This window comes from Psammomys obesus, unplaced genomic scaffold (assembly GCF_907164565.1).
Source record: "Psammomys obesus unplaced genomic scaffold, mPsaObe1.curated_primary_1811, whole genome shotgun sequence".
NCBI lineage: Eukaryota > Metazoa > Chordata > Mammalia > Rodentia > Muridae > Psammomys > Psammomys obesus.
Genome location: NW_026596073.1, coordinates 32,323,025 through 32,332,547, shown reverse-complemented (window position 1 = coordinate 32,332,547; position 9,523 = coordinate 32,323,025). Strand labels below are relative to the sequence as shown.

At 40.2% G+C, this 9,523-nt stretch overlaps 1 long non-coding RNA gene across 1 annotated transcript in view; it reads right to left on the bottom strand.

Annotated features, from left to right (window-relative positions):
- The window catches only part of LOC129690534 (uncharacterized), a 50,731-nt gene extending 50,612 nt beyond the window's left edge, over positions 1-119 (bottom strand). Inside the window, exon 1 of the long non-coding RNA XR_008722296.1 lies at positions 82-119. This is a non-coding gene — a long non-coding RNA (uncharacterized LOC129690534). The remainder of the gene's footprint in view (positions 1-81) is intronic.
- Between the last annotated feature and the right edge of the window lie 9,404 nt (positions 120-9,523).

The following is a 9,523-nucleotide window of genomic DNA, read 5'->3' as shown; positions in this document are numbered from 1 at the left end:
ATAGATAGATAGATAGATAGATAGATAGATAGATAGATAGATAGATAATAGATAGACATTGCCAGCCACAGTTCTACATACCATGTCTAGAATTCCACTTCAGGAGTCTAGTACAGGATTATGCCAATGTCTAGGTTAATACAGTTGACAGAGGTATTCTGTCTCAAAGTCAACAAACTAAAGTTCATTCTTATGTAATTAATGTGTTGTAATCATTGAATACAAACAGTTCTATGACTGAGAGACAGTGTCTACACTCTATTGTGTTCTATTCAACCACTTCTTTATTTCATGCCTGTTTGCTACCTACAATAACATACAAAATTTAAACTTAAGAACCTCTAACACCATACATGGTCCTTGTTTGGAGAAACAGTCTTATAAAAGACCCCTGTGCCCAGATATATTTGGTCCTTGTGGAACTCCTGTCCTCTTCTTGTCTTATTAACTCCCCCCCCCTTTTTCTTTTGGTTCCCTGCATTCTGCCAGAGGTTTGGTTATGAGTCTTAATATCTGTTTTGATACACTTGCTAGGACACAGAGGAGGACTTTTCAGGGAGTTCTGAAGACACCTGATAAACCAGTATCAGATGGAAGGGGAGGAGGTTCTCTCTTATCAGTGGACTTGGAAGGGGGCAGGGAGGAGATGAGGATGGGAGGGTGGGATTGGGAGGGAAAGAGGGAGTGGGATACAGCAGGGATACAAAGTTAACAAACTGTAACTAATATTAAAAAAATTAAAAAAAAGAACCTCTAACTCAACTTGAAGATGGTTGGGGCCAGTGCATACTGTATTTGAGTGGCAGAAGATCAGAGACTGAATCTGGTGAGTAATCTGGCAGTTGACTCCAAAACTTGAAGATGGTTGGGGCCAGTGCATACTGTATTTGAGTGGCAGAAGATCAGAGACTGAATCTGGTGAGTAATCTGGTAGTTGACTCCAAAACACCAACATAAGTGTTTCCCGGGTAGGAGGGAACATCCCAGGAGCTTGGGACACAGAGTCATGAGTCCTCTGAGGTTGTTTCCCAGGTCTAGGAGTCGTGCATGGTGAGCCTCCATGCTTTCTGCCTACTTGAGTTGGTATCTGTCCAGTTTGAGCAGCACTCAGTTCCAACAACCAGACTTCAGATTCTTCCCACTTCCCCAAGGGCAGTACCTGGATACTGGGGACAGCATGCCAACCTCCAATCAATAGTTATACTGGTTCCCCTCCAAAGACCAGATGGACATTAAGAGCCTATAGGCTCTTGGATTTAAGATGGTGGAGCCCAAATGAATTTGAGAATCAAGAGCACAGTATAATCTTGGCCAGAAAACCACAGAGTAGCCGACTCTAAAACACCAGCACCATTTGTGTCCCTCTGAACTTCTCCTGCCATACTAAACACAACTCTGGACTCCATAGACTTGCAGATCCAGCTTTCATTTCAGCTCTGCTAGCTGTCTTGAGGAGACTAGCAGAACCTCACTGGATCACAAAAGCTTAAGAAACATAGTAGGTTCTAGTAACAAACAGCCAGTGCCATGGACAGCAGGTATCAGGAACTACCAGCCAATGCCAGGGACAACCATATGCCTAAAGGCCAGCATAAAAACACAATCAACAAAAGCCAGAGCGCTATGGCATCTCCAAAAGCCAGTTATCCTATGGTAGGCAGCGCTGGATACCATAACATAACTGAAACACACACACAAATGACTTAAATCTATGCTCCTAAAGATGATAACATAAGAAATGAACAAAACCCTTAAAAAAATACACGAAGATATAGTCAAACATATTGAGTCTTTTATAGAGGAAACAAATAAAGTACTCAAAGAAATACAGGAAAATACAAAGATGAGAAGGAATTGAACAAATTGTTTAAAGAAATTAAGGAAAATACAAAACGATTCAAGATCTGAAGGCAGAAATAGAAATAAGATTCAGCCATACCACTCCTAGGCATATATCCAAAAGAGGCTCAAGTACACAATAAGGACATTTGCTCAACCATGTTTTTTAGCAGCTTTATTTGTAATAGCCAGAAGGTGGAAACAGCCTAGATACCCCTCAACTGAAGAATGGATGCAGAAATTGTGGTACAACTAAACAATGGAATATTACTCAGCAATGAAAAATGAGGAATTCATGAAATTTGCAGGTAAATGGTGGGACCTGGAAAGGATTATCCTGAGTGAGCTGTCCCAGAAGCAGAAAGACACACGCAGTATATACTCACTCATATAGACATGCAATAGAGGATAAATCTACTAAAATCTGTACATCTAAAGAAACTAATCAACAGAGAGGACCCTGACTAAAATGTTCGATCCCCATCCAGAAAGGCAAAGAGGAAGGACATAAGAAGAAGAAAACAGGAAACAAGTTAGGAACCTGCCACAGAGGGCCTCTGAAAGGCTCTGCCCTGCAAACTATCAAAGCAGACACTGAGACTTATGGCCAACTGTTGGGCAGAGTGCATGGAATCTTATGTAAGAAGTGGGAAATAGTAAGATCTGGAGAGGACAGGAGCTCCACAAGGAGAGCAACAGAACCAGAAAATTTGAACACAGGGTTCTTCCCAGAGACTCATACTCCAACCAAGTACCAGGCAGGGAGATAACCCAGAACCCCTGCACAGATGTAGCCCATGGCAGTTTAGTGTCCAAGTGGGTTCCATAGAAATGAGAAGAGGGCCTGCTTCTGACATAAACTGATTGGCCTACTCTTTGATCACCTTCCCCTGAGGGGGTAACAGCCTTACCAGGCCACAGAAGATGACAATGCAGCTACTCCTGATGAGATCTGATAGACTAAGATCAAAGGAAGGAAAGGAGGACCTCCCCTATCAGTGGACTTGGGGAGGGGCATGTGCAAAGAAGGGGGAGAGAGGGTAAGACTGAGAGGGAAGGAGGAAGGGGCTTATGGGGGGATACAAAGTGAATAAAGTGTAATTAATAAAAAAAATAAAAAATTCTATATTTAAAAGAAAGAAAGAAGCTCCTTCTAAAACAAAACAAAACAAAAAAAGAACGAACAAACAGGAAATTCTGGAGATGAAAAACTTAGGGAAGAAAACAGGAACTACAGAAATAAGCATCACCAACAAAATGCAAGAGATGGAGGAAAGAATTTTAATGTAAAAGACACAATGGAAGAAAATGATGCATCCATAAAAGAAAATGTTAAATCTAAAAAAAAAAAAACATATTCCTGATGGAAAATGTTCAAGAAATCAAGAACACCATGAAAAGATGAAACTTAAGAATAATAGGAATAAAAGAAAGAGAAGACTCTAGGTTCCAGGGCCCCCAAAATATATTTAACAAAACCATAGAAGAAAAATTCCCCAAGCTAAAGAAAGAGATACCTGTAAACATAAAAGAGGCATACAGAACACTAAATATATAACCTCCTGCCACATAATAATTAAAATACTAAATGTACAGAACAAAGAAAAATATTAAAAACTGCAAAGAAAAAGGGCCAAGTAACATATAATGACAAACCTATCAGAGTCAAATCTGATTCCTCAACAGAAACAAACCATAAAAGCCAGAAGGGCCTGGGCAGACATTTTTGCAAACCCTAAGAGGCTACAGATGCCAGACTACTATACCTAGCAAAAATTTCAATCACCATAGAGGAAGAAAACAAGATATTCCATGACAAAACCAAAACAATATCTGTGCATAAACCAAGCCCAAAATACTAAAAGGAACACTCCCACCCGAGGAGGTAAACTGCAACCCCTCAAAGAAAAAACAGGATATAAATAACTTCGTTAAAGAAAAACCAAAAATAGACAAGCACACAAATACACTACCACAACCAAGATCAAAATAAAAGGAAGTAATAGTCACTCGTCATTAATCTCTCTCAACATCAATGAACTCAACTCTCCAATAAAAAGACACAGACTAAAACAATGGATATGTAAACAGGGCCTATCGTTCTGTTTCATACAGGAAACTTACCTCAGCCACAAAGATGGATACTATCTGAGAGTAAAGAGTCAGCTCTGTGGCACTGTGGCCACAGGACTCGGTGTCCACCTTTTCTGTGTGCTGCCTCTCTGTCCTTTCCCTCTGCCAGGAGGGGTTATGTTGGCTGGTCCCAGGGTAGCACGGGAGAGAGTTGGGTTGAGTGTTCTCAATCCCAGATTCTGGGCCCAGATCTCTCTGCCAGAAGCAGCCTGGCTGTAGAACCTATGTTTGCTGATCCCAAGAGAGTACCAGGTAGGGTTGAGTGTCCTCAGATCCAGAGCTTGGGTTTCTCTGCCAGGGGCCGCTGGGTAAGCTAGAGAGGGGGTGCTGTGTCCTGTGGCAGGCTGCCTCTCTGTCCTTCCCCTCTGCTAGGGCAAGCTTATGGCAGAGCTCTCAGGGGAGTGCCAGAAGAGGTTGGGACTTCTCAGTCCTGATCCTGAGCCAGGGTTTCTCTGCCAGGGGCCGGGGGGGGGGGCGCTGGGGTTAGGACTTGGTGCTAGACCTTATTGCGCTGGACCCGGGAGAGTCTCAGGATGTGTTGAATGACCACAGTCCCAGATCCTGAGCTGAAGTTTGTTTGCTAGGAGCAGCCGGCAGCCCTGGGGTCGGGGTCCTGTGAAGCTGCTCTGCGCCTCTCTATTCCTCCGCTCTGCCGGGGCAGGGTTATGGTGGCTGGCGTTCGGAGAGTGGGTTTTCTCAGTAATGTTTTGGGTGCCAGGAAGTGCCCGGGGATCACCTCTCGGGGTGTCTCCTCCCAGAGGAGTCTGCCGTGACCTGATTCTAGATGGACTCAGATTATGCTTAGTCTCTTTCTTCTTGGAAGTCTAGATAACTCTGTTCTGGATTGATCAGCCCCGTCACTCACCAATTTTCGCGTTGCGGGTCCTCTCCCCTTCAGCTAAGCTGCACACTAGCCGCCGCCATCTTGGAAGTCCTAAATGGAACTTCTAACTCCCCCAACATTACTTGTCATTTATGCACATGAAATCTTTTAAGAAGTTTTAATACTTATCCAAAAGAAATGTTCTGAGAATGTCTAATTTCTATAGCATGTTGTTTGCAAGCTATGGCAAAAAGGTACATCATTATAATCTTATATTTAAAATAAAATGCTTGTATATACTTCGAAAACCGATGAAGACCTTTTAAGTATAGTTTTCCAGTTCTTGTGTAAGTAATCAAGCTCAACTCCTGCCTCAGTGTCAACGCTGAAAATCAGGGTTCATGTATCGCTGAACCCGACATCATGCACTTAGGCACATGCCAAACACACTTTCTTTTTATTTGTCATGGATCCTCTGTTATTGTCAGGGTCAAAGGACTCTGTGTGGGGACTTCATTGATTTATTTACCATTTTGTAATCAATAAATAGCCCTTTTCCATGAGTTATTTTTGTCAGAAAGATATAACAGAGATGCTGAATCTTACCTAAGTTATTATTATTATATAAGAAGTAATAGTCAATAAAAGGGACTGCTCAGAGGATTTTTCAGACTGCATTCAATTGAATAATTATGGTAGCTGAATTTGAGGCACATTTCCTGCCTTATTCAGTATAGTAGAAAACATTAGTAATAGAAGCAAAATTCATTAAATTATAGGGCCTTCTTACTTATTTACAAAATGCCCTGAGAAATCCTAGTGGGTTTTGTTCAAAATAAGGAAGAACATACAAAAACAAAACAAAAACCTTCCAAACATGAGAAGAAGGTCTGAGGGGTTGATCTTCCACCATCAGTGTGAGGTTGAAATGCCAACAGTAGCCAGGAGTCCTGCTTGGAGACGCCTTTCAAACATTACTCAGAATTTTACATGACTTCAGTTTAGTCTGGGGGATTATGTCTGGGCTAGGGGTGGCTAGCCATTCCCAAGCTTCCTTAATTACAGTCTTTCAGGACTGCGCCTCTGGCAAAATTCCATCAGCCTCTGTGGTCTCTAAAACAGCCTCCCTAAAGGTATGTGCAATAAAATCTGTCAGGGGCCCTAAATATGTCTCCTTTCGAGGGAACCAGTGATTGGTGTATTAATCAAAGTATAGCAGTCAACTTAATGATCTGGTAATTAAAGTTTATATAGTGCAAGGGTAAGGATTAAGGGAATCCAGCCCAATTCCCTGTGGATATTTTTCTTGGAGCAACTTCATAGGTGGAGGAGACACTAGCAAAGAGTATGAAGGGACCACCAGCTCTGACATGTACAACTGGAGTTACTTTTGTGGAAATGATGTGGCCATACCCATGTCTAAGGATATGCTGCTGGTGACTCACTGCATTTTCACAGAAGACTGTGTGTGAAGAATGGAAAAAGAATCTTCAGAAGGTATATAAAATAACGTTGACTACCATGGCCAGCAACTCACATTACTTTTGGCCAAACAGGATCAGAAGTTACTTCATGTGGGAGGCATTCTACGTGTTACTAATTTGGTAAGAGGCAGACATTTTCTTCTGTGAAAATGTCAAATGCTCCAGTAAATTTCAAGGGGTCACCACGACTAGCTGCCTGGTGGACCTGAGGAGAGTAACTGTCTGCTCTACTTCCACACCTCCTCATGCCTTTCTTTTGGCTTATGGTTCTTGCCCTATCCTCAAAGTACATTTCACAGCCTCAGGTTCCATCCTCATGCCAACTTGTCTGCTGGTTTTGTCTTTTGCATTTCTCTTCTTGGAGATGCCTGTGATTACAGTACCATCTGCCAGATGATTTGGATAACCCCATCTCAAAAACCTCACAGCATCACATCTGCAGTGCCATCACACCCACAGTCTCTGAGAATGAAAAGGTGGACATTCATTCATGCGTTGAATATGACACACTCTATATTTTAAATATATTCCTTTTAATTTGTAATTGTGACCTTAAAGATAGTAAAAGTAAATTTTAAATTACTTTTTAATCTATCCTGTTAGAGTTTATGTAAGTGGTAAGGCCTTTAAGAACAACTGTGGCCGATGAAACAATCAAATATTTGTAAGCATGGAAAGGCATGAGCAACAAAAAACATTCCTTTGTAGATATCAGACATCTAAGAGAATATGAGGATTTTAGTTATTACGTAAATGTATTAAATCTACAAAAAAAAGCCACTGGTAATAAAAAATGCTTTTCATGACTACAAAGACAACAGTAAATATTTAGTTGTAACTATGAAGATTAAAAAGCTCTAACTCAAAGGAAAAGCTGAGGAAGAAATGACTGCCTCACAGAATCATTATGGAATCAAATCATCTAAGGTACCATTGCGCCCCAATGTCAACTTGCATGTAGTAAATCCCTATTGTTGTTTCCTTTTATGGTAGAAATATATTGTTAAGAAGAATCACCTGCACATGAACCATTCTGTTTTCCTTGCTAGCTTTTCTTCCAGCTTATATCCCAGGAACATAAAGCAATCAAAAACATGGAGATATTATGTTAGCATTTTTCACGCCATAAGTGAGGTAGGCTTGCTTAGAGCAATTCGCATCTTTTTTGCCATTTTTATTTTGATTTCCAGAACATTAATCAAGTCAGAATTTCATAAGTTCATGACATCTTCTTGGACTTGAGCCTATTTTCTCTGTTTTCGTAAATGTTACAGAACTTGGTATTTTGAACTCCACCCCGCCTGATCAGTGATGCAGTAGCTCCACAGCTAATGTCTGAAAAATAATCGTGGTGTTTATGTTTCTGTTTTGTTTTCTAATAATGCATGGCCTTAGTGTTCTTGATGGACAGGTAAATGACAAACAGAACCCTTCAACACATTAATGAGCTCAGACTTTGTGGAAGGCACCGTGACTGCTCCATTGTCCCTGTTAAGTGTAACTTTCTTGTGATTCAGACTCTCAGCTACTGTGATATGAACACCAACCAGATGAGAATAGCAACTATCTTTGTTACACATAAAATAGTATTTTTCACTGTACTTTAGGTGGATTATTAAGGAGAGCATGATTCAATCTATAAAGGTCTCACCAAGTGGAAATAGGTGTCAGAATCAATCACCCTTATGAAAGGCAAAAATTCATAAAGATTTTGAAAGTACTGGTGCCATTCTGCCTAGGATAGAAGAGTGACTAGAACATAGTTGGTATTGGACTCCAAGAAAAATAAGCCAGACTGAAAATAAAGAATGTCTGTCATTAAAATGGAAAAAATATGAAGAAATATAAAAATACTACCAAGATTAGGACAAGATGGGAAAATAGCTTAGCTAATTAAACTCTCCATGGTTACGGCAGGTCTTGAGAAGATCACAGGCTATGACTTAAAGAGATTATTGTACAGACCATAGGTGATGTTGGTTTTGGAAAGCATATATTAAATATAAGACACTTCTGGTTTATTTAATGAGTTTCCACCAAATAACATCTAATTAGTTACACTGACATGGGTGTAGCTGTATTGACATAGGAAACCTAGTAGCTTAAGACTTCTGTAGGGAGCTACACCACATGGCCTGTTAGGGCATAAGTATAAAAGTCCATGATAATTGACTTAGCATATGTATAACTTCATTGAAAGGTGACCATTTTTAGCGGTGTGACTAAGTAATTAGTCATTGAACATATATTTTTTTATTGATGAATTCATATAGTAAAATACGTTATTTGCGCCTTATTGAAAATCTTGTGGCTTTTTCAGTTTTGTTTCCTTTAAATTGGCAGGTAATACTTTAGCACGCTTCTGGGTTTGGTGTGATCTTTCTGCATTTGGATACCAGGTGTAAATATTGCCTCACTTAAGACACACACTTGTCAACTTTGTGATGAGAACTTCTAGAATCATCTCTGGATGCTGACCAAGTTCTATAATCCATGGGGTTGCAAAAAGATCACATTTATTCAGCTGATTGCCTAATGGCTAGCATCATCTAAAGGGGGAAATTTGGGAACAGGCCTGGCAAAGGCCTTCATTATCCATCTCTCTCACCATTTTACATAAAAGTGACAAAGAAAACCTGTAGCTTCTATGTTATTAGCAAAAATTCCCATTAATAGCATCTTGGAACAAATGGCTGCAGGCAGTTGGTAATGAAACAGCTGAATCTAATGAAGCGATTCAGGGCCAAAAACATTTAGTGAGAATTGAAATGGGCCATGCCTCTGTTTCTGCGAAGTCCCTCTCCCATCCCAAATGCATGGAAGCAGTATTTTATTATGACAATACTTTTCAGTTGTACCAGTCAGATAGCCACCATGATTCCTAGGAGTCAATGAAAATGTCCTTGAAGGACTACATTGAATCTTGAACAGTTAATATAATATTGTCTGAGTCTAGAGTGCTTTAATTTCCATTACAAATGGCCTCTGTCTCTTATTGCTACAATACAAAAAAAATTTCAAAAGTACATTAATCATGTAAAACTTCAGAAACATCTCCTCTGCTTAATAAGCACTCTTAGACATTAAAAATCACCCAACAATTAGAGAGATGCAAACATAGAGAAAGGATTTCTTCAACATGGCTATGTGCACCTCTTATTTCTTAAGGTGCACTTCTTGGTGAGATTTGGATGCTCAAGGCATTAAAATATTTGGTTTTCCCATACAATGGGAGGCTAGCCAG